Source organism: Aquarana catesbeiana, linkage group LG11 (assembly GCF_042186555.1).
Source record: "Aquarana catesbeiana isolate 2022-GZ linkage group LG11, ASM4218655v1, whole genome shotgun sequence".
NCBI lineage: Eukaryota > Metazoa > Chordata > Amphibia > Anura > Ranidae > Aquarana > Aquarana catesbeiana.
In genome coordinates this window covers 81,243,286-81,269,451 of record NC_133334.1, presented here as the reverse complement: position 1 = coordinate 81,269,451, position 26,166 = coordinate 81,243,286, and positions in this window count along the sequence as shown.

The following is a 26,166-nucleotide window of genomic DNA, read 5'->3' as shown; positions in this document are numbered from 1 at the left end:
CAGGTATATAGGTTTGCATTACACATCAGTATAAATCGTTTTACATCATATTTTGTTGCAGTTAGGGGAGGTTGTACACAGTTACTACAGTATGGTATTCCTATACATCGCTTATAGCTTGTCAAACAGGTGTTACAGTGCTCTCCGAGTTTACCCATGAGTTCCACATTTTGAAGAATTTTTTGGGACATCCTCTAGCTTCAAATGTTAGCTTATACAGTGGTATGGCTTGATTGATGAGGGTGAGCCAGAACTTTATAGTCGGAGTAGAGTGGGATTTCCAGTGCATAGTTATTGTTTTTTTGGCGTAGAACAGCACAATCCTTAAAAAGGACTGTGTATTTTTGGATAAGCCCTCATCATCAATGTAGCCCAATAGACATCTAAGAGGATTACAGATATTTGGTATGTTAGCTACAGAGCTGATGAAGGCCGTAACTTCTGACCAGAACTGTCTTATCGGAGCACACTCCCACATTAAATGGAAGAATGTACCCTCAGCTGCACTGCATCTTAAGCACAAAGGATCTGGCAATTTTTTTAATTTAAATAGCAATTTGGGTGTAAAGTACGCCCTATACAGTAGCTTTGACTGGATCACCCTATCCCTAGAGGAGATGACCGAGGGGACCTGCAAGGGAAGAAGCTCCCCCCATATCTCCTCCGTCAACTCAGGTATATCTGCACGCCATGTGTGTTCAACCCTCTCCAATCTGGTAGTGGTGGAGTGAAGCAGAGTTTTATAATAATATGAAATTAATTTATCGTGAGAGGGATCAGTCAGCGAGAGTTCAAGCCTGGAGGATTTCATCTCTATATTTCTTAGCCCAAATTGTGCAGCTGCCGTGTGTCTAATCTGCAGGTATTGGAAGTAGGCCGTCCTTGGGAGCCCAAAATCTCTCTGGAATTCTACAAAAGATCTAAACGTGTTACCCGTAAATAAGTGTGATATTGTTTTCACCCCTTTTTTGGACCAATATCCTCCATCAGTTCTCTGATTAAATTCTGGTAGGGAGGGGTTTCCCCAGAGTGGGGCGTTTGGAGAATAAACAGCTTGAGTGCTGGTTGGGATTAGTTTGGAAATTTTAAAAATCTGCAAGGTCATAGATAAGATATTTACGCCCTCCCTCCCTCTAAGTGACATGCGATGTATTAGATTTTGGAGAGATTCGTTTAATTTTATTTAAATTAAAAAAGTGCAGCAGCTGCATTGTTGGCCTCCGGAAAGAACCACCAGTGAGCATGCATCAATTGCGAGGCAATGTAGTACATCTGAAGGCATGGCAGTGCCAGACCCCCTTCCAAAATGGGTAATTGTAAAGTATGTTTCGCAATCTTTACCACCCCTCCTTTCCATAAAAAGTTGATAATTATGGAATCTATTTCTTTAAATTTAGCTTTGGTAATATAAATTGGGGAATTACTCAGGATATAAAGGAATCTCAGGAGGTAGATCATCTTGAAAATATTGATTCTTCCTAATAACGTAAGAGGAAGATTATTCCATGTTTTCAGGGTGGATTTTAATCTAGTGATAAGAGGGTCTAGGTTAATCTTAGTATATGAGGAAATAGGGTGTTCGATCAGGACCCCCAGATATCGAAAGGTAGTTACTATTTGTAATGGACATGCCGGGGGTAATATTATTTGTGATTCCCGGTCAATCTGAAACAAAAGAGATTTATCCCAATTGACCTGGAATCCTGAAAAGTGACCGAAACGCTGGATAATCTCCAACAAGACTGGGAGAGACGACCGAGGGTCCTCTAGATATATCAACATATCATCTGCATATAAGGAGATTTTTTCTTCTAAACCCCCAGTCGTCAATCCCTTAATCTCCCCACTGGATCTCACCAACGCAGCCAAAGGTTCTATTGCCAGTGCAAATAGTAGTGGTGATAACAGGCATCCCTGCCTTGTTCCTCTCTTTATTTGAAAAGCGTCTGATATAGACATATTGACCCTTAATCTAGCTATGGGTTTGGAATAGAGGAGCTGTACCCATTTTATGAAAACATTGCCAAATCCAAATTTGGCCAGGACTTCAAACAGGTATGGCCATTTGACTGAGTCGAAAGCCTTGTGAGCGTCTAGCGACAAAACCGCTCGAGCGCTGGTTTTGTCATGTGGTGTCTGTAGGTTGGTATATAATCTTCGTAGGTTTATAGAGGTTGATCGTCCAGGCATAAATCCTGTTTGATCCGCCCCTATAATAGATGTGATTACTACGTTTAAGCGCCTGGCAAGTACTTTAGCCAGAATTTTAACGTCTGAGTTGATAAGTGAATTTGGCCGGTATGATTCACATAAAAGGTAATCTTTATGGGGCTTGGGAATTAGAACTATCAATGCTTCTGACATGGATGGTGGTAACTGACCTGTTCTAAGGGCATAATTGTACATCCGCAATAGATGTGGGACTAAAAGATCCCGAAATTGCATATACCACTCGATAGGGAATCCATCGAGGCCCGGGGTCTTGTGTCCGGCAAACGATTGTATTGCTTCCTCTATTTCTTCCGTCGTTAACGGAGCGTCAAGCTCATCAGCCTGACTCCTCGTCAATTTCGGAAGTGAAACCTCTGGTAAATAGTCATCTAATTCTACTATTGTATAATGAGCTCTGGTGGCGTACAGAGCGGAGTAGAAGGTAACAAACTCCTTCATAATATCTTCACTCTGCTCAACCATCATGCCCGTTTGGGTTTTTATTCTGGGAATGTTACAGGGTTGATAATCAGGCTTGGCCAGATATGCTAGTAGACGGCTATTTTTATCCCCAAATTCAAATATACGTTGATTTTGATATAGTAATTTTTTCTGTGTACGTTCTAGTAGTACCAGGTCTAGTTCTCTAGCCTTATGTCGCCAAACAGCATGTGTGTCAGTAGTGGGGTGTGTAGAATATTCTGTTTCCGCTATTCTAAGTTCTCCCTCTGCGTCCACTAACCTGGACTGCGACGCCTTGCGGGCCCCCCGATGGCAGCTGCAAAAGAGCCACGGGCAGTGGCCTTGAAGGCATCCCAGACCACCGGGACGTCTGCGCTGCATTTGTTGATCACCCAGTATGATCTCATATCCGCCATACTTTGATCTAATACAGCTTGGTCTGCCAATCATAACGAGCTCAGCCTCCACACCCGATATGAGGAAGATGTATTCAGGGCTAGGTCCACCATTAAAGGCGAATGAACAGACAGAGCCCTAGGTAAATATCTAATACTGGTTACAAGACTGAGTAAGTCAGATGAAACCAGACATAAATCAATTCTTGATAAAGTATTATGAGTGTCAGACTGACATGAGTATTCCCTTATATTTGCATGTTTCCATCTCCAGGCTTCCACCAAATCAAATTGAACCAGAAAGGATCCTAGAGGAGTTGGGGGCAATGTAGGGCATCGAAATCTATCCATAGAATTATCTAGGACTGTGTTGTAATCCCCTGCAATCAATAAAGGGCCTTCAGCAATTTAAAGTATCGTTCCCATCACCTTTTCAAAAAATTTCTTCGTGAAAGGCGGTGGGATATACACATTTGTCACAGTGTAGGGTTTACCCATTAGTTCCATTACCAGGATCACAAAACAGCCATTGTGATCTAGTTTTATGCGTTTAATGGAGATTGGTGCCGATTTGGCAATAAGAATAGATGTCCCGCGGGCGTAGGAGGAGTAGGTAGAGTGTAGGGCATATGCTATTTTAGCTCTTTTAAGGGCCATCACTCTGGAGCCCTGAAGATGGGTCTCCTGGAGAAGGATTACATGCGGTTTATATCGTGATAAGTAATCAAACATTATTGAGCATTTTACCTTAGAATTAAGCCACCTAACATTCCATGATACCAACCGTAAAGTATTCATTCTTGAATATAAGATATGAGTTTGCACGACCACTCATCCGAATGGCCCAGAGCCCACCAAGTCATGGGGACCCGAACTTCCCGATAGGCGGTGGTGCAATCTGAAAAACATTTATGTAAAAGTGGAAAAAATAATAACAATAATAATGTGCTTTTTGACGTATATACTTGAACATCTTGATAGCCTGAAGGGCCTACATACCTGTGAACCAATATTATGAAGTAACATTTGTGTAGCCTGAACAATGGCGACACTTGAAACATTCCCCAATCCTCCCAACCCACCCTAACCCTCCCGGCTCCCATACCCAAACTCATGAGAGCTTTGATCCCTTAACTGGAACTGTAAAGTAGGGGGTATCTAAACCAGTCTCGTGGTCAACAAACTTTAGGTAGCACAAACAAGGGTGGTTGTGAACGCAAGCAACCACCCATGTTCGCTCCTTAGACTAAATAAGCAAGTAATAGCCCGGTCTTCAGGCAATGTCATCCTGTGTGATAGAAGTGTGTTTCTGATTTAGCTTGTGTTGCAATAATGATGGTAATCAGCCTGACAGGATGACAGCAGTGATTTTCCTTTTCAAGCCTCGGTGGGATCTTCAATCTTCCTGTAACCTGATGATTGCATAGAGGAAATGTTCTGTTCTTGGTATAGGCTCCTATTTTGCTCCGTCGATATTATATGGCAGCAATGTAAGAGTGTTAGCAAATGGAGAGTTCTGCTAGTATCTATGTGGTGAAGTAGGGTATATGTTCATCGAGGTGGGGATCTCCGTTGCTGATTTCTCTGGTTGAATGGACCCAATGTGTCTGCCCAGTGAGCTGCTTCTTTCGGATCTGTGAAAAAGTGGGCCTTGCCCTGATGGATAACCTGTAGGCATACTATAAGGCAATTGTAAGTCACGTAGGCGCCTTTTAATCGCCAAAAAGGTGGCTCGTTGCTTTTGCGTGGTTACTGAAAAATCAGGGAAGATGGTTATACCATTACCATTAAATAGTGTGTTCCCTTTTTCTCTGGCTGCCCTGATGATGGCCTCTCTATCTCTGAAATATAGTAGCTTAATAAGCATAGCCCGTGGAGGCGCCCCAGGAGGTAAGGGGCGAAGTGGGACTCTGTGCGCTCTTTCAATGGCAAACATTTTGGAAAACATATTGGCGCCAAAAGTGGATGTCAACCACTGCTCCATAAACTGCTCTGGTGCTTTACCCTCCGAGCCCTCTGGAAAGCCTAGGAAGCGGAGATTGTTACGTCTCAAACGATCTTCCATATCTGTGATTTTGTCAGATGTATATTCTTGGGCCTGACGCAGCTCCCTGACTGATCCCTGTAAGGGACGTGTGTCATCCTCCAAATCTCCTATCCGTTGCTCTGCATTTTGCACTCTGTGTCTCAGATTCTGCACATCATGCTTGAGAAATGACAGGTCTGTCTTAATGGAGTCCATCTGAGTGGTCAGAGAGGCATGGCTGTGTTGTATAGCCTCCATTATTTGAGAGAGGGATGGCTCAGCAGGGCCTAGGGCCGCGTCAGCAGTGGGATGGGATGCTGGGTCAGTGTCCTCTAAAGGGAAGAGCAGCAGGGGGTCTTCAGGGCTGCAGGAGGGGGTTCGCTGTAACTCACCCTTCCCTTGATGTTGCTGGGCTGGCAGAGAGGTGGATGGATGGCTGTGCTTCAGAGCATGAGGCCGGCCAGGGCCATTTTGCTGCTGCTGAGACGCCGGTGTCGGCGGATCAAATCCTGGGGCTTCCTCCATGGCTGGGCCGTATTTCACCATCGCGGGTTGCTCTTAGGAGGCTCAGAGGTCTTTGGAGGCTGAGGATGGTGTCGGATGGCGACCGGGCTAGCAGGATTATGATAGGATTGAAACGGTATGGACGGAGCTCAGGCTTCTCACGTCCTCACATCCCGGAAGTTGGCCACGCCCCCCAGATCTCTGAACACTGACACTATCTATCTACATACCCCACAGTTCTTTACCATTGTAGTGATAAAATACACCACATCATCTTTTCCTGGTCTGCAAATGACCACTTTGTCAGCATAAATGTGCCGACCATAGTTCCAATGTAGGAAACATCCACTGAAGCGTTCATCCATAGCGACAGAACATCCAGTCCTCCGGAATGGCTTAGGCACAAATAGTCCCAAACAGCTTCACTGTACCACAGCTCCCAGTTAGCTTCAATCTCTTGCATAATGTTCTGGGTAACATATGGGAACTCCAAACCATATTCCCTGGCCACACGCTTGTTAAGCATTCTCTGTAAACGTGCACGTTTGGGCAACAATCTATTTTTCCCCAAACCAGGGGGCACACAAGAGTTCAATGACTTGCTCACCATAGACCTGACGGGTGTCGGCAACAAAGTAGTAACTTTAGGCAATGTCTCCCCGACAGTACTGTGTGGCTCCACACAAGGTGATGTTCTCCCAGAATCCAGGGCTGTCCATTCTGAGAAAGTTAAGGCAGAAGCAACGTCTTCACCCTGGGCCCATAACAGTTCTCGTGACATTGTCTCAAATAAATCATCATCACCGGAGAGATCCGACATGGAATCTATCTCCGAATCTCTCAACTCTTCTGCTGGCAAATATTTACACAATGTCCCAGATACATTCCCCTCTGATCTCTCACCCGTTCCTGACATGGATTTCTCCGGTTCGGGTAGTCTCTGGGGTAGGCCTCGACCACGGCCGCGGGAAGCCTTTACATATCCAACCTTCCTCTGTACAGGTACAACAGGGATAGGCGTAGTGGATGTGGAAATCAAGGTAATGTCCGCTGATGAATCGGTTACTGCAGTATCTCTCTCAGAAACACTTTCGGTGACAACAGGCGAAATCACGGCCTGCCGTTCCTTTTCAGCAGTAGTAGCAGCTTCTACTGTGGTGATACCTGTAGCCCAGTCCATACGATAAGCACGGGGCGACATGGTAGGTTGTTCCACCACAAACAAATATTCTCCACATTGTGAGCAGTGAACAAATGGATGGAGATGTATGACCAGTCCTTCACACTTGTGGCAAAGCAAGCCCAGTCCTTCAATATCTCCAACTGTATAAAGAACAAACCTCCCCTGCGGTTTCAAACGAATGCCGGTATCTGTAAGCAAGGTTCTGGTCAGCATAGCACCCGCAGTGGTGCTGGCAGTGAACATCTTAGGCCCCACAGTTGGTTGCATCACCGAAAAAGACATGGCCACACTCTGATCTTCTCAGGACAATCACGAGGCCTCTCTTCTTCTCTGGCGCCAACACACACACGCGTCCCATGTGCTATCAAGTAGGCTAGGCTCCTCCCGCTTGTTCCTCTGATCACGTAGCTCCAGGGCTTCCACTGGCGCCCGCCGCCTACGCAGTCAGAAATAAAGTCCTGCAACTTTTAACCTCTTCTTCTCCTGAGAAATTGACAAAGTCCAGCTCTCACCGTAAACTCCCGGTGAAACACTTCTCCAGGTTGCGAGAACTGATGGCCAACAAATCCCAGACGAGCCCCCACATGTAGCACTAACTCTTGGTGGAGCTGCTGGTTTAAAGCGGGCTGTTACCTTCACTCTCGACACCTCTGTTTCACCGGCACCAGGTCTAGGGTCCCGTTGAGTTTACCTCTGGACGGTATAAGCACCAAACACTTGAGTATATTTTCCAATGCTTTAATGAACAAGTAATAAAGGAAGTAGCAGGAAAGAGGCAGAAGGAAAGCTGCAGGGAAGCTCAAATACCCTTCCTTAGTATTCTTTAGAACATTCTTTGGAATTGAACACTTGTAGTTGAATGCACTCCCCTTATAGGATTCAATCTTTGCCCGCCTGGATAGGCCTCTCTCACTTGCCTAGCAGCCAGTACGTAGCACGAACAAAAGTCTCTGCCACAGACTTGTTTGGAATAAAACCCGTATGATCCTCTGCCACAGGATGTATTGGTTTGCGATGAATGTCAGACACAGTACTTGAACCTTTAAGCCAACCCGGCAGTACTATGCAGTAAGATTACTTCGGGATACGTCCTCCAACCGAGTCAGCAGGCCCCTCTCCAGACCAGCACTCTGCATGATCCTTCCATGACAGGTCCTCCCCTGGGATCTCCTCGGTTGTCCAGCTTCTTCACTCAGGATAGACAGCTCAGGACCATTCCTCTGCTGCTGTGGTAGGCCCCAGACAGGCTTCTGGGCCCACCCACACGCCGCAGCGACATGGGCCTCCGGAACGGAGGACCATGAGGTGGTACTCTTAACGCATACCTGTCGGCCAGGAGGGCCAGCAGGTGGCTGAAAACGAACCCCTAAACATGGCGTCTGTCCCATAAATACCCTCTCCCAGAATGCAACTCGGAGGACCACCTCCACTGAGTTGTCCCCGGGACAGAGGAGCACTCATACGCTTCAACACGTTTCCTTTCCAACACCAGCCCATGGTGACAACGACACCCACCGGCACAGTGTGGAACTACACGCAACTCAGCCAAGCTGGAACAGAGGCAAATCTAACTTCACCTAACAAGTAACCCACAAGATTTACCTATCAGCGGTAGATTAAAAATCTACCAGCGCTACACCCCTATATCCTCTTCCCATCTTTTTTTTCGTTGCAGAGTTTCCCCACAGTTTTGGCTTCCTTGCTTATCTGTCCATATAATTCAGATATAAGTCCCTTGGTGGAGCCTACCTGGAGTATACTGTGAAAAAGGAGCATTTTATTCCACACTAGGGGCTGTTTCCTAAATTGGGCTGCAAGGGCATGCCCCAACTGCAAGTAGGTATAGAATGAGCGTTGCCATATGTTAAACTCTAGTCTCAAGTTTGAGAATTTTTTAAAAAGTATTACCCATATACAGTTGCCTCTTGATGCCATGTATTTCCCATTCTCTCACTTTTTCTATCGAGAGGGTTTCCTGCAGATTACAGTTATTCCAAAGGGGAGTGTATTCAGTTAGCCCATTATATCCCATCTGCTTTTTAACGGTTTTCCATATTTTAGTTATCATTTTTATTGTTGGAGACCTATAGGCAAAGGAGTCCGCCTCTAGAGCTTCAATAATTGTATCATGTAAGGCCCCAGTTAATATTATGCTCCCATTAGGGGTACCTCCACTCAGGACAACACATCCCATTAAGTGCTGCAGCTGTGACGACAAATAGTAACGCTCAGGGTGAGGTAATGCCAGACCTCCTTCCCCTACTGGTAACTGCAACGTTCTCAGTCGAATCCTGGCTTGTCCCCCTTTCCATATTAGTTCCCTATAAAGGGACTCAATTTTGTTAAACCATTTCTTACATATCCAGACTGGAGAGTTATGCAGCAGGTACAATAATTGGGGCATCTAGATCATCTTTATAAGGCTACATCTGCCTGCCACCGACAATGGAAGCCGTTTCCAAATGCCTATTTTTTGTTTAAATTTAGCCAAAAGTGGTATAAGATTTTTACATATAAATTGATTAGGGTTTTTCGTCAGGGCTATCCCCAGATATTTCATTGTATCCACTACTACCAATTGAGGCATTCCAGGTATTGTTAACTCTGTAGTGGAATCCAGTGGTAGGAGTTCAGATTTTTTCCCAGTTTATCTCTAGCCCTGAGAAGCTACCAAATTTCTCGACTATACTCATTGCTTTGGTCAATGATTGCACCGTATCTCCCAGGTAGAGAATAATATCGTCTGCATATAGCACGGTTCTTTCATCTCCCGTCTTCCTCTGAAACCCAGTTATTTCAGAGCTCGATCTGATAAAAATGGCGAGAGGTTCCACTGCTAGGGCAAAGAGGAGGGGTGACAAAGGGCATCCCTGTCTCGTCCCCCTCTCAAGCTCAATCTTATCCGAGAGCTTGCTGTTAATTCTAAGCCTAGCACTGGGTCTGTGGTAAAACATCTTTATCCTCCCGATGAAGGAGGGGCCAAACCCGAACTTCTCCAATACCCTCCAAATGTATCCCCACTCCACACTGTCAAAAGCTTTAGTCACATCAAGTGACAACACGGCTCTTGATCCTACATTCTCCGTTGGAGTCTGTATATTTAGGAATGTCCTTCTAATATTCATACTTGTGGATCTATTAGCTATAAATCCCGCCCGATCTGGGTGGATCAGTTTTGGAATAAGTCTGTTCAGCCTAGTTGCCAGAATCTTGGCTAGGATTTTAGCATCTGAGCATAAAAGAGAAATTGGTCTATATGCCGCTACATCCAGAGGGTCCTTCCCTTCTTTTTGTATAAGTGTAATAGTTGCTTCTGGCATTGAAGCGGGCAGTCCTCCCCCTCTGGCCGCTCCCCCCAACGCTTTTAAAAGCTCCAGGAGTAATATTTCTCCGTAGTACTTATATGCCTCAATCGAGAGGCCATCTGGACCAGGGGATTTTTGATTTGCCATACTTGTTACAGCCTGTTGAAATTCTAATAAGGTTTTTGGAGATTCCAACTCTTCTCTTTCCTCTTGCGCAATGGTCGGTATTTCCAGGTTATCCAGGAAGTCTTCCATTACGCCCTCTACCCCCACCTTTTGGGCTGTATAAATATTTTTATAATAAGCCATAAATATCTGCAATATTTTTGTGGTGTCGGATAAAATCTCTCCTCCTGGGGACCTAATAGTAGAGATGGTAGAAGGTGGGGAATTGGACTTCACCAACTGCGCTAACATCTTTCCCATGCTTTCCCCCTCTGCGAAGGAAGACTGACGCAAGAAGAGTCGTCTGGTCTCAACCTTCCGCATAATTGCAATCTTATAGTGTTGTTGTTTATCCATCCATATTTTTTCCCTTTCAGATGATGGCTCCACTACATAGTTATTTTCAGCCTCTAGTACCTCTCTTCAAATTTCTTCTTTCCATACCCTAGAATCCTTATTAAATTTGGCTACCTGCTGAATCAGGACCCCTCTAAGGTATGCCTTCAGGGTATCCCACAGAATCCCAGCCACTGCAGTGCCTTCATTACATACTATAAATTCTCTCAATTGAGGCAGGACCCCGTCTGTTTTTTTAATTAGTTCAAACCAATATGGATTTATTTTCCACTCCCTCTGGGCACTTTTCTCCCCTAATTTCAATGCAAGGACTATTGGAGAGTGGTCTGATATTCCTCTTGGCATATATACGATCTTCTCTGTTATCTGAAGTGCTCTATCATTTCCCAATGCCAAATCTATCCTAGAGAGCGTAGAGTATGAAGTTGAATAACAGGAGTACTGTTGGACTCCGGGGTTCCGCACCCTCCAGATATCCATCAGCCCCACTTCATCCAAAAATTGACTCAATCGGCCCCTCCCTGCAGGCTCTGAGTGCATCCATATAGGGAACCTATCCAACTTTTTATCTAGGATCTCATTAAAATCCCCTACTACTATGACCGGTACTTCTTCTTTATCTAACAAAAATTCATTTAATCTGATCATAACATCCATTTTAAATGGCGGAGGGATATAGATGTTTGCCACAACATACATTCTGTTTCCAATTGAGCAGTACAAAAATATATCGGCCATTCTCATCTATGCTGGTCTGACTGCAGGAAAAAACCACTCCAGTTTTCACCAGAACACTTACTCCCCTACCGTAAGAGGAATATACCGAGTGCAACTGAAATTGGTATTTCCTATTCCGCAGCTGCTGGGCTGTAAGTTTAGTTAGGTGTGTTTCCTGCAGGCAGACCAGCTCAGCTCCGTATTTCTCCAACATGGAGAGCACTGCTGCTTTTTTGGCCGGTGTCCCCAACCCCCTAACGTTCCAGGATCCTATGTTGAGTGTTTTAACTTTCATATAAAGGTAGAAGGTATATATAAAACTGTCGTGGGTTCCTGTTCCAAAATAAATTTATATTGCAGTCATATCTAATCTCCACTCTAACATCAATTATTTTGTGATAATATCCCCGTGCACACAACTTTTTCACACCACCTTTTATAATTTTAATCAGTGCAGCTAATAAAATTGAATTCACCTTCCAAAATATTATCATGTGAATTTCACGCAGTGTTTTCCTGTGCCAAAAATTATTACTTTGTGTATTATTTTACAAAAACAACCATATTTTCCTATAAAATTCTTTTGTGATATGCCCTTGGCTTTTTGACTCTTATTTAATCCATATTTCCCCCGTATTAATAATTGATCATTACCTGTCTTACATCCCCCCATCTGTTCTTTCATACTTTTCACCTCTTTTATTAGTGGAAGCATATCATCTTCTAATTGGCTTGTCCTCCCCTCCAGGGCTGTTGTTCTTTCCGCTATTTTTTTGTAGGTCCTGTCTGACCATTATCAAATCTTCTTTTACCCCTTTCATTTGGTCGCAAAGTTCTTTTAGCGAGCCCTTACATGCACTTACTGCCAAAAATAAGTCTCTCAATGTTGGCTCTTTCTCTGGGGGTAAACATGGATCACAGGAGCGTTTTATAATTGGCCTCTATAAGAGTCGTATTGATAGAAATTTTGGATAGCTGATAAGCGATATCTTGCATTAGGTCAGATGAAAGGTAAGGTTTAAGTCCCTTTCCCACTGGTCCATATAGGCAAGTTTCCAATCTGGCTCAGCAAGAGAAGTGTATATCGCAGATATCTGGCCCCTCTGGAAGCCTCTGGCCTGGCATATCAATTCAAATGTTGTGAACTTGAGGGGTCCCACCACTTTGTTAAGTTTGGATTTGGCAAATGATATGATTTGGTTGTATCAAAATATTTCATTAGGAGGCATTAGAAACGTGTCTTTAAAATGTTGTATAGTATATATCTGATCTCCATTAAGGAAATCGCCAGTTCTCAGTAGCCCCTTATTAAGCCACCATTGGAACAATTGCGGAGTCAAACCAGGTGGAAACTCTGGGTTACAGAGAATGGGAGCTAGTGTAGTATGAGGGAATGATAAAGGACTGCGGTGGCGTGTCCTGTCCCATATTGCCCAAGAATGTGATAAAGTGGGGCATAATATAGGCGGGTGTAAATGACTAGGAAGCCACATTAAGGATCCTATGGCAAACGAATGGCAGGAAAGTGCTTCAATGGAGACCCAAAGGGGGGACTGAGTCTTTAGCTGTGGTGTAGGCTAGCTGGGCAATCTGGGCTGCTTGGAAATATGCCTGTAAATTGGGAAGTCCAAGCCCCCCCATAGGTTTAGGTGTAAAAAGTGTTTGTTTTTGTATCAGGGGGTGGGGTGTTACCCCACACGAAACGCAGGACTTCAGCTTGCAAACGTTGTATGTCTCCCCTCGGGACTGCCACCAGTAAAGTTCTAAAGTCATAAAGAAGTCTAGGTAAGAACGTCATTTTTATTGAATTGACTCTGCCAAACCATGAAAGGGAATAATCCGCTCAAAAACGAAGATCCTCTTTAAGTCTTTTAATCACTTCAGCCCCGGAAGAATTTACCCCCTTCCTGACCAGAGCACTTTTTGCGATTCGGCACTGCGTCGCTTTAACTGACAATTGCGCAGATGTGCGATATGGCTCCCAAACAAAATTGACTTCCTTTTTTTTCCCACAAATAGAGCTTTCTTTTGGTGGTATTTGATCGCCTCTGCGGTTTTTATTTTTTACGCTATAAACAAAAATAGAGCGACAATTTTGAAAAAAACGCATTATTCTTTACTTTTTGCTATAATAAATATCCCCAAAAATATATATAAAAAAAAAATTTTCCTAAGTTTAGGCCGATACGTATTCTTCTACATATTTTTGGTAAAAAAAATCGCAAGCGATTATTGATCGGTTTGCGCAAAAGCTATAGCGTTTACAAAATAGGGGATAGTTTTATGGCATTTTTATTAATATATTTTTTTTTTTTTTAAATGGCGGCGATCAGCGATTTTTATCGTGACTGCGACATTATGGCGGACACATCGGACATTTTTGATACATTTTTGGTACCATTGTCATTTATACAGCAATCAGTGCTATAAAAATGCACTGATTCCTGTGTAAATGACACTGGCAGTGAAGGGGTTAACCACTAGGGGGCGGGGAGGGGTTAAATCAGTACTAGGGAGTGTTTTATAACTGTCAGGGGGATGGGCTGTGTGTGTGACGTCCCTGATCTCTGCTCCGATGACAGGGAGCCGAGATCGAGTGACACTGTCACTAGGCAGAACGGGGAGATGCTGTTTACATCAGCATCTCCCCGTTCTTCCTCCCCGTGAGGCGAACATGGGTATCCCCGCGGCGATCGAGTCTGTGGGACCCGCGACCCGACTCACGGAGCTTGCCGCGGGTGCGCAAAGGGCAACATACAGGTACATGATTTTGCCTGTACGAGCCCTTCTGCCGCAGTATATCTGCGGGAGGCGGTCGGCAAGCGGTTAAATAATGGGGGGTAATTTGCCCTATATATAGTGTCTATAGAGGAAGTCAGCTGGAGCCCTAAGTATGGGAGGGAGCGAGGAGCCCACTTAAAACTGTATGTATTTTGAAGAGTCTGCACCATAGCAGAGGGCAATGATATGTTAAATGCTACTGTATTTTGAGAATTCAGAGACAGGCCGGAGAGTTGTGAGAAATGATCTAATAAGGACAGCAAATTAGGCAAAGTTACTTGGGGATTGGTGATGTACATAAGGACATCATCGGCAAATAGCGCACATTTATGTTCCGGTTGGCCACAACGAATACCGTGAATGTCAGAGTGGGAACTAATCGCCATAGCTAGGGGTTCTATTGCCAATGCAAATAACAAAGGAGAGAGTGGGCATCCCTGTCTCATACCACGCTGGACAGGGAATAGTGATGATTTATGACCTCTAATGGAAACTTGGGCTACTGGGGAATTATATAATGTTTTCAGCAAGGAAAGGAATGTAGGGCTGAACCCTAGGGTCTCTAGAGTAACAAAAAGGTAGTTTCAATTTAGGCTGTCAAAAGCCTTATTAAGGTCCAGTGAAAGGAGCAAGAGTTCCTGGGTGAGTGGAGCATCTCAGTTGGAACGCGCCACTGAGATCAGGGTTATGGATCTACGAATTTGATCTAGGGTCTGACGTCCTGTTATAAATCCTGATTGGTCTTTATGAATGTAATGTTCAAAAAAAGTATTAAGGCGAGGGCCAAAATTTTTGTAAGGATCTTTAAATCGCAATTTATTAGCGAAATTGGGCGGAAATTACGAACGTCAGTAGGGTCCCTGTTGGGTTTAGGAATAGCACTAATATATGCCTTATTTTCATCTAAAGGGACCGTACCTCCATCCCGCAGGGAAATAAAATAAAGAGCCATATGTGGAACCAGCTGTTTGGAAATTTTTTTATAGTAAAGATTAGGAAGAACATTGGGGCCAGGTGATTTATGGAGTGATAGCGTTTGGATAGCATTGCAGATCTCCTTACCCGTAAAAGGTTGGTCCATAAGGTCCTTATGATCATCTGCAATGGACAAGATGGGAAGATTCCCCAAGAATCCCCTGATGGATGGAGGGGCAGCGTCCCGAGGATTTCCATATAGGTCAGCGTAAAAATCATGAAACACCCGAAGAATTTTTTGGGGGTCTTGAGAGAGATGGCCTCCCGACAATCTAATTTTAGGGTGTGCCAGGTGAGAGTGTCTAGGGGTAAGCTTGTGTGCTAACAAAGAACCTGGGCGGTCTCGCCAAGTGAAAAACTTATGGTTCGTCCAACGTAATTGTTTCTCGGCCCTTGTGGTAAGGCAGATATTAAGTTCCAAGCGGGATTGTTCCATTTTAATAAATAGGTTATAGGACGGAGAGCATTTATGTTGTTTAGTTAAAGCTTCAAACTCCTTGGTTTTGGTAGAGATCAATTCAGTGTGAGCTTTTTTGAGTCTGGAGGACAATTGAATAAAGGCTCCCCGGACAAAAGCTTTGTGTGCGGCCCAGTTAATTGCAGGGGATGTGTCTTCTGGAATATTAAGTAAGTTTGTAAATGATTAGAAATCTCATGACAGTGAGATTTGTCACCGAGGAGAGATTCATTTAATCGCCAATGTGGATTTGCTGGTGAGGTCCGAAATCTGAACCATAACTGGATCATGGTCCGACCAGAAGGTAGATAATATTTTGTCGGACTTCAATTTAGGCAACAGTCCCGAGAGGAGAAATATGTGATCTATACATGAGTAATGTCCATGTGCTCTTGAATAATGAGAGTAATCTCTAGAGTTGGGGTTAGCCTCCATCCAGGCATCCACTAAATCATAGTGATAAAGCAGTTGTGCAAATTTGTGACTCTGTTTAGGAGGGGGTCGGAGCCCAGCGGTGTGCGATTTGTCTTTAATAAAATCCAGGGCTAGGTTAGAGTCACCTGCTAAAATTACTTCACCTTCAAATTCAGGAGCCATGGACCGTAAGAGGGAGTGAAAGAATTCGGTTTGATTTGTGTTGGGAGCGTAGTAAATTAGGAATGTAACTAATGTTTCTCCCAGATGACCTTTAACTAGAAGGTAACGCCCGTCCTTGTCCCTAAGGACCTTGGTTTCGGTGAATGATACACGTCTAGAGAAGCAGAGGGCCACCCCCCTCTTTTTCTCCAATGCATTTGCATAGCAGCAAAGAGCAACAATGTCCGCCCCCAGAGATCGATAATGTGTAAAGGCCTTAATCCGTTTAGCGGGCGACCCGAAACCCTGAATATTTTGGGAGAGCAGGCACATGTTTTGGGAGGTAGACATTACACTAGCCATAGGAAACAGTCAGCCAATCATCGACAAACAGACTCACCCACCGATCTGCGAACTTCCGAATCCAGAGACGCCAAGAGAATCTCCAGGTAACCCTCAGGAAGGAACAGTAATAGAAAAGGTTAAAGTAAAAATAGAGAAAGAGGAAAAAAAAAAAGAGACAATAGGATAGTCGGGCCAGGAAACCCCCAGCGCCGAGTAACATGGCATAGAAATGTAAAAAGTCATGTACAGCAACTAGTAAACAATTTAAATGTCTCAGAGCCGAAGCTCAGAGTGCGGAGGAGTCTTCACCAAAAGCAAGTAATGGGAAGAGTCCTTTGAATGAGGAGAGTGCATAGACGCCCCCCCGGCAGTAAAGGCACATATAAGTAAATTTTTGGTCCCATAACACTTCCCAGGAAAACTGATAGAACCACATAGTGAAATAACCATAATATATAACATAACGGTATGCACGTTAATATAAAAATGTCCAACCTGAAAAAAACAAGTATGTTAACCTTAATAAAAAAGAAAAACAAAAAATCTTCAAAGTCGGCTAGAACTATTAGGCAGCAGATGTATGTTACATCAATGTCGGCAAAAAAGCAAAAAGGCAGAAACAGTGGCTAATGTCCCCTAATGGGACCACTGAGAAGCCGATGCTCTAAACAAAAGGGCCACCCGGTAGTATGCAACAAGTTCTCAAGATGTATGAGAGGAAGAGGCTGATTTCTTCGTCGGCTTAGTTGACCAAAGAGGGGAGAGTGGAGGAGGGGGGCCGATTCCGGGATGAAGGGCTGTGAGAAATAAAACCCAACTTCAGTAAAATCGTTTCACCCTCAGTAAATGTAGAAAAGGAGTAAGACTTGCTGTTAAAGATGAATTGGAGCTTTGAAGGGGTAGTTCCATCTATAGCGAATATTTTGTTGAATCAGCGGCAGCAAGAAAGGCTTAAATGATTGCCTCTTTTGGATGGTGGCTTGGGAGATATCAGCAAATATCTGAATCTTGAGACCATCTATTTCCAGATCTGGGTTTTCTCTAGCATGGCACATCACTGCTTCTTTGATCCGGAAAACGTGTGGTTTTACGATAACATCCCTGGGGGGGGCCGTCAGGTTTTGGAGGGACCAGAGCCCTATGGATGCGATCTATTTCCATATGAATGTCATCAATGTCAGGTACTGCAGCTTGCATTAGTGAATAAGTGACAGAAGTAATATCTTTCACACTTTCCAGAATGCCCCTGATACGAAAGCTATAGCGCCTGGTACGATTTTCACGGTCGTCGATTTTGGAGTAAGCTTCTTCAAGGCGATCTTGTAGGTCAGTTATCATATTCGAATTTTGGGACACCCTATGAACCATATCATCTACTTTTGATTCAATGCTTTCCAGCCGGTTCCCCAGCTCTTGAAAATCCTGTTTTATGTCCAAGGCTAATTTGTCGGTAGCTTTAGCCAATTCCCTTTGTAGCAGATCCGCAAAGTGGGCTAAAAGTATTGGGTCTCCCGAATATTGTAGCTGAGCTGATGTGATAGCAGGGCAATCGGTAGTGCTGTCCTGATCTAGCTCTTGGCTGCTGGGCTGGCTGCATAAAATGTCTGTCATCTCCCTGTCTAAAACAGAGGATGTGTGCGAGTCTTGGCTAGGTGACAGGGCTGCAGCCTGTGAGGGAGACTGTGCAGCCTAGGGCTAGGAGGTGAGCAGCGTGTGTTTGTGTGCTCACCTGTAGCTGGGGAAGGCATAGAGGAGCTTGTCTTGAAGCTGCCATGACCAGGAGGTTTAGGGACCTTCTTCTGTGAGGGTGATTTCTCCTCCCTGGATGCCGGCGTCCCTCGTGTGTTACAGCCGGTCACCATCTTGGAATGCCTGCTTGTGGCCCGGAAAGAATAGCGGGAGCCTCCCTGGGGCTTTCCACGCGACTGATGCGGCATCCAATGGGTTCCTGGTCCTCACCCCAGGAGGATCGGGTGGTTAGATGCAGCGGGCGAGGTGCGGGGCCGCTAAAAATAGCTCTGTCTGCCGGGGGTGTGCGGAGCAGCTCAGAAGCACATCTGCTCCAGCCGTCCGCGCATGCGCTCTACCCCTTTTTGATATTTGAATGTCATATGTGACTAACTGCTTTTATGTTTTGACACTAACATTTATTCATGTGGTGCGCCACACATATGTTATTCTACTGTTATACTGTTAACTCTTTTCCTGTTTCCCTACATATCCCAGTTTTTTTGCCAGGACACTTGCTTTCAGGCTTGCGAGCTCAAATTATTTTCTGCAAATTCTGAGACGTAGTTTCTTGGGCAGGGGAGGGATGTAGCACCCTGTAGTTTAGGGAGGGAGCGCCTCATAAATTTACATGCCAGGAGTAGTTATCCTGGTTAATTGATAGAGATCTATTGATTTCTCCTAAAGTTTGGCCTTATTGCACTTTTCTCTGCTACTGCTAGGTGGCCGGGTACTTGGTGGTTCTAGATATGAGAAGGGCAACCCAAGGTCAAGTTATGGGTATGTGGGATGTCTTAGCCAATGGGCGGGAATTTACTTGAATCCCTTGGCCTACTGGGAGAACCTATATATTTGGGTGGAGTCAGGCGATCTATGTTCTGTGCTACCTGGCTGTCTGGGTGGACGTGTGTCGTACGCCCCGGGCTGCTAGGCCAGAGATTGGGCCTATCCTGAGGGCCTCTGGCTGCCAGGCTGTGTGAGGGCCTATCCAGAAATAAGAGGACAGCATAGGGCTGGGACTGTGGCTTGCATCCCAACCAGAGGTGACGGTTCTTCCAGTCGGGGACCCGGTTGTGGTCAGAGGTAGAAAGGAAGCTGTCACCATTAAGGGACCAACCGCCTTTAACAGGGACCACAGTGAGTAACTGAAGCAAGCACCAGAGCAGCCTTGTCACCGAACAGGCACAGTGGAGAATCGGGAAACTTTAGGCGGTGATCAAGTCAGGGACCCAACCAGCAGAGGTGACGCTTGCAGAGCAGCCTTGTGAGTGAAGCCAGGGACTGAGCCAGTTAGTGGGGGTGAAGCTTGAGAAGTATCTGGAGTGCTAAGCTAGGGACCCAGCAGGGAAGCGTGGGTGACGCTTGAGGGAGATACCACCGCAAAACTTTGAGGAGCTCCAGGGATTCAGAGTCGATGAATCAGAGGGTCCAGTGAGAGACCAGGAGCTCAAGGGGCTGAAGAACTATAAGTAGAAGTTGTAGTGAAGCTGAGAGGGCTGTTATGATTTGTGTTAGGAACTGTTAAAGACTGTAACCATAGGAGACAGCAATCCTGCACGTGCAGATGTGGTGCCTTGCTGGGGCCTTTCCCTGTATGGCTGTCCTCCAATTGAAGTCTCGGTGTCTGCCAATTGAAATTGCATCTGCTTAAGGGTGTCCTGGCCCTAACCCTCTTTCCTTAATAAAGGAAAGACAGTAAAAGAAATAAACATCTCTTTTGCATTCAAGAAGTGTCTGGCACCCAATAACTTGGGTGCCAAACATCTCTTTTGCATTCAAGAAGTGTCTGGCACCCAATAACTTACACCTTGCACCCACTATGCCTCACAACCCACTACTTACAGAAGGATGTCAGCTATCTTTGGCCTTAGAGGTCCTCATTAAACTGGAAGAGGCTAAAGATTTTGCTACGTGTGTTTGAGTTTTGGGGTGCACACCCTAATGCAATAGGCTGTGCACATCTGTGGTGCACAGGTTAATGCATGACCATGTAGTCTAAGAACTGACACTTCCTGTGATAAAACTACATATGCCAAAATTCCTGGGTCTCTCATTCTAGTGTTCTGCAGGTGAGAGCTTCCCACTAATTAAATCTGTCTCAGGCAAAGCAGTTCTAAAAGATTTTTTTTTTATTTTGAATAATAAACATGTAACACTTACCCGTTCTATGTAATGGTTTTGCACAGAGCAGCTCCTCTGCTGGGGTCCCCGCCTGTGCTCCTAGGTCCTACTCCCCTGAGTGCCCTCATAGCAAGCGGCTTGTGCGGGGCTCACTCACGAAATTGCGTGGCATGCATTGGATGCTATGTGACCTTAAATAAGAAGCTGTCTGTCCCTTTAGCAAAGAGGGACAAGCTAGCCGAATGAATACATGGACATAGGGGAATTCGATCAGCCATGTTACTACAAACTGCAGCCACAACATGTGAGCCAATCATCACAGGGTAAGGCAAACAAAAGACACAGGAGATAAAACTACACTAATACCTAGGTAAAATAATTAAAAGCTTTGAAAGTGTTTAATTTAAATCCCCATCAGAGCAGCATAGTGGCTCAGTGGTTAGCTTTTCTGCTTTGCAGTACTGGGGTCCTCAGCCTGAATCCTAGCCAGGACACTCTCTGCATGATATTTGTATGCTCTCCCTTTGCTTGGGTGGGTTTCCTCCATATACACTGGTTGGTTAACACTCCAAAAACATTCTGGTTGGTTAATTATCTCCTGAAGAGGGACTAAAGGAAATCTCTCCAAAGTGAGAAAAATCCCCCCTTAGACAGCTGTTAAAGAAAAACTATCTGTTCTGGTGACAACTCAAATTGTTGAATTATCTCCCACTTTCAGTCCAGGTGATAGTGCTCACCTATACAGTACAAATAGGAGTAAATCTCCATAGAGAGCAGAAAAAAAAAAAAAAAATTGGGGGGCTTTAAATTCTCACAACTTTAATCAAAATGTAAACATTTTTGGCTTTAGATACACTTTAAAGCAGACCCATATCCATTTAAATGACATCCTCTCTCATCCACCCCCCCCCCCCACACACACACACACACACACACACACATACACACACACCTTACACTATTGGAGAATTTTTTCTTAGATACCTTGTTTTCTTTTTTTATAGCTCAACTTCCCTCATCATCACCTAGGCAAGGATAACATATCTGGCTAGCAGCTACCTCTTGCAATGTCTTCATCACTCATCCCAGGAGGCAGATTGCGAGATCTTGTGCACCCATGCGCTGGATCTTGTCTCAAGATGGCGATGCAGGGGAAGAACAGCACAGGGAGAGCTCTGCCTGCAAGGAAGACAACACTGGATTCCATGGGCTACCAAGTATGTTTTACTTCTTATACAGGGTCAAGGGGTGGGAACTTTGAAATATAACTAAAGGCGAAACTTTTTTTTTGATAGACTAGTTACAGATTTGAACACCTGTCAGGTTTTTATTGTTGTCTGTGTCCCCCAATTAGGGAGGTTATCACTGAGAATGAAAGTGAAAGAAAATTCCACATTTTTGGTTTTTAGAAGAACAGGAAAAGAGGGGCATTCTACTGATGGGGACATTAGATCTGGTGAAAACCCAGGATTTCTTCACACTTCCTGTTTTGGGTGTGGGACAGGAAGAAGTGAAATCTCCCCAATGGTACAGAGAGGGCAACACGTACATGGATTTAAAGTGTTAATTCACCTTTCCTTAAAAAATGTAAAGTTGAATTATCTTCTTACACCCTCCCCACTCCCCTGGCCCCTACTATACTTATTTTCAGAGATGCTGAGCTGTCAGTCCAAACAATTGAAATCCCCGCTCTTCTCAGTGCAGCGCTTCCTGGGCGGACCAGATCGATTCACTGTACAGGCACTGACCAATCAGGAACTAGCACTAATGAATACTAATCATTCCATAATCTCTGTCTGTTGTAAATGTCTAACCTCTCGAATAATGTTGCTACCTTTAATTGTCATATTATTGTTTCTTAGTTAACTTATGAACAGTAGGTGAGATTTTATAGGCAGCCAACATGCACCTGGGCCCCATACAGTGCCTTGAAAAAGTATTCATACCCCTTGAAATTTTCTCATATTATAACCAAAAATGTAAATGTATTTTATTGGGATTTTATGTGATAGACCAACACAAAATGGCACATAATTCTGAAGAGGAAGGTAAATGATAAATGGTAAAAAAAAATTACAAATAAATATGTGAAAAGTGTGGCGTGCATTAAATACTTTGTAGAACCATCTTTCGTTGCAATTACAGCTGCAGGTCTTTTTATTTACATGTCTCTACCAGCTTTGCACATCTAGAGAGTAACATTTTTGCCCATTCTTCCTTGCAAAATAGCTTAAGCTCTGTCAGATTGGATGGAGAGCGTCTGTTACCAGAAATTTTCAGGTCTTGTCACAGATTCTCAATTGGACTTAGGTCTGGACTTTACTGGGCCATTCTAACACATTAATATACTTTGATCTAAACCATTCCATTGTAGCTCTGGCTGTATGTTTAGGGTCGTTGTCCTGCTGGAAGGTGAACCGCTGCCCCAGCCTCAAGTCTTTTGCAGACTAATGCCCTGTACACACGATCGCACATTACGACAACAAAATCCATCTGATTTTTTCCGACGGATGTTGGCTCAAACTTGTCTTGCATACACACGGTCGCACAAAGTTGGTTGGAAATTCCGAACGTCAAGAATGCGGTGACGTACAACACGTACGATGAGCCGAGAAAAATTAAGTTCTATAGCCAGTGCTGCTCTTCTGCTTGATTCTGAGCATGCGTGGCACTTTGTGCGTCGGAATTGTCTGCACACGATCAGAATTTACGCGAACGGATTTTGTTGTCGGAAAATTTTGGAGCCAGCTCTCAAACTTTGTGTGTCCGAAATTCCGATGGAAAAAGTCCGATGGAGCCCACACACGATCGGAATTTCCGACAACAAGCTCCGATCGCACATTTTCCGTCGGAAAGTCCGACCGTGTGTACAGGGCATAACAGGTTTTCTGCCCTGTATATGGCTCCATCCATCTTCCCATCAACTCTAACCAGCTTCCCTGTCCCTGCTGAAGAAAAGTATCCCCACAACATGATGCTGCCACCACCATGTTTCAGGGTGGGGATGGTGTGTTTAGGGTGATGCGCAGTGTTAGTTTTTCACCACACGCACCGTATTGCTTTCAGGCCAAAAAGTTCAATTTTGGTCTCATCTGACCAGAGCACCTTCTTCCACATGTTTGCTTTGTTCCACACATGGCTTCTTGCAAACTGCAAACCGGACTTCTTATGGCTTTCAACAATGGCTTTCTTCTTGCCATTCTTCCGGAAAGGCCAGATTTTGTGGAGTACATGACTAATAGTTGTCCTGTGGACAGATTCTCCCACCTGAGCTGTGGATCTCTGCAGCTTTTCCAGAGTTACCATGCCACCTCTTGGCTGCTTCTCTGTTTAATGCTCTCCTTGCCCGGCCTGTCAGTTTAGCTGGATGGCCATGTTTCGCAAGGTTTGCAGTTGTGCCATACTCTTTCCATTTTCTGATGATGGATTGAACAGTGCTCTGTGAGATGTTCAAAGCTTGGGATATTTTTTTAGAACCTAACCCTGCTTTAAACATCTCCACAGCTTTATCCCTGACCTGTCTGGTGTGTTCCTTGGCTTTCATGATTCTGTTTGTTCACCAAGGTTCTCTACCAAACCTCTGAGGGCTTCACAGAACAGCTGTATTTATACTGAGATTAAATTACACACGGGTGGACGCTATTTGCTAATTAGGTGACTTCTGAGGGCAATTGGTTTCAGTAGATTTTTGTCAGGGGTATCAGAGAGAAGGGGGCTCGATACAAATGCACGCAACACTTTTCAGATGTTTATTTGTAAAACATTTTGAAAACCAGTGATCATTTTCCTTCCACTTCATAATTATGTGCTGATTTGTGTTGGTCTATCACATAAAATCCCATTAAATACATTTACGTTTTTGGTTGTAACATGACAAAATGTGGAAAATTTTATGGGGTGTGAATACTTTTTCAAGGCACTGTAGCTACTGCCTGGACTTGTGATGATATTCCAGGAAAGAAATTGGAAAACCACAAATGACTTTATTATTTAAAAAAGGAAGTTTGTCGAAAGGGTGCGTGAAAGGGAAACAGCCACTCTGTTCCGGATACCGGGTCGGAGTTTTGACTTATTAATTTCCATTGCTTTCTTAGCTGTTTTCAGTCTCATTTGTGCGAAGAAGGAGGTGTGGTTGTCGACTTTTTTTCAGCCATATTCACATTAACAATTAGTGGAAAAACTTTTCAAGATCTTGATCTGAGTAGGCTTTCTTTGGATTTGTGACAGAAGCAGGCGTTGATTTGGCTCTGAAAACTATAAAGTTCACTGTGTGTGAGACTGAAAGGCTGGGTGGGGGGTGCAGGAGGTAGTCTGACTTTTTTTTTTCTTGGGACATTAAGCAACTATTTGCTAGAGATGGCTCTCCTTGCGACCCCCTCCAGGCATAAGAAGAGCTTGCTCCCCCATCGCTTCCTTTCTCTGGCAGCCACCTAAGAAACAATAAACAGTCAGCCACTATATGCCTTAAAAGGCCGCACGGCTGGGACCAGGCTGTGCTTTCACATGAGAAGAATCCAGCCAGGCTGGGAGCAGGCTGCAGGGATCCTTATAAGGTTAAATTCCCAAACACACAAGAAGCAGAACTCAACTAGGGACAAACTGCCTTCATGGGAGCTCTACATCGCGCCATCTAGTGGCTACATGAGGAAATGACACCCAGACTTTACAGACACCTTGTATTTTCCACATATATTTAAATTTACAGTAGTCTAAAGTATTTTTTTTTTTTTGTCCCTGCTATGCAATCTCGTGTTGGAAAGCTGTAATATTTATAAATCACTCTGTGACTTTGCAATAAATAATCACTGATTATATTTCCACTTTCACTCACAAGGCTTTTTTATTCACATATAGACGTTTTTTTTTTTTTTTAAATATGCAATAAGCTTAAGTCACTAAGAGATAATAGGCTCAATTCACAAAGATAATAATAGATGCTTATTAAAAAAAAAAAAAAAAACAGTTTCAGCTAAGTTTAATGAGATATGAAAATTTGGAGGTTTAGGAGGGCAGAATTTTCAATATGAAGCTAAGACCAAAAGCACAGGGAGATGACCTCAGACTAGCAGGAGGAGAGTTCTAAGCTAACCTTAGAAAGTATTATTTTACTGATAAAGTAGTTGATACTTGGAATAAACTTCCAGCTGAGGTAGTGAGACAGTCAAGAGTAAATGAATTCAAACATGCTTGAAACAAACATATATCCAGAGCTTTTTTTTTCAGCGGGAACGTGGGGGAATGCCGTTCCGGCACCTCCAGAACTGAATGTATGAAATGGCAAGGGGTGCTGGGGTGTGATGGAGGGTGCAGAAATCCATATCATTCCAAAAGGGTTCACATACTTTTTACTGCAACTGTATATATATATATATATATATATATATATATATATATATATATATATATATATATATATATATATATATATATATATATATATATATATATATATATACACACACACACACACACTATATTGACAAAAGTATTGGGATGCCTGCCCTTACATGCACATAAACTTTAGCTCAATCTGATTTTATGAAAAATACAAAGAGAGGTTAACACATATAAAAATAGAAGCAAAAGTCCACTTTGATAGCGGTAGAAAGATTACAATCTTGTATATGCAAATTCAAGATCATATATTCAAAAATCAAAGAAGTACAGGTGGTTGTAAAGAAATCAAGGGATACGGGTCAGCAACACGGGTGAGAGGCACCAAAAATAATCTACAGTAGCAAGAAACTTCATTGTGAAGGAAAGGGCATCAAGAAGTATAATGAAACACTGTTGTTTTTCAGAGAGGAGTATGCTGAAGGGATCACAAGCTGTCATTTATGAACAATGTCAATTGACAC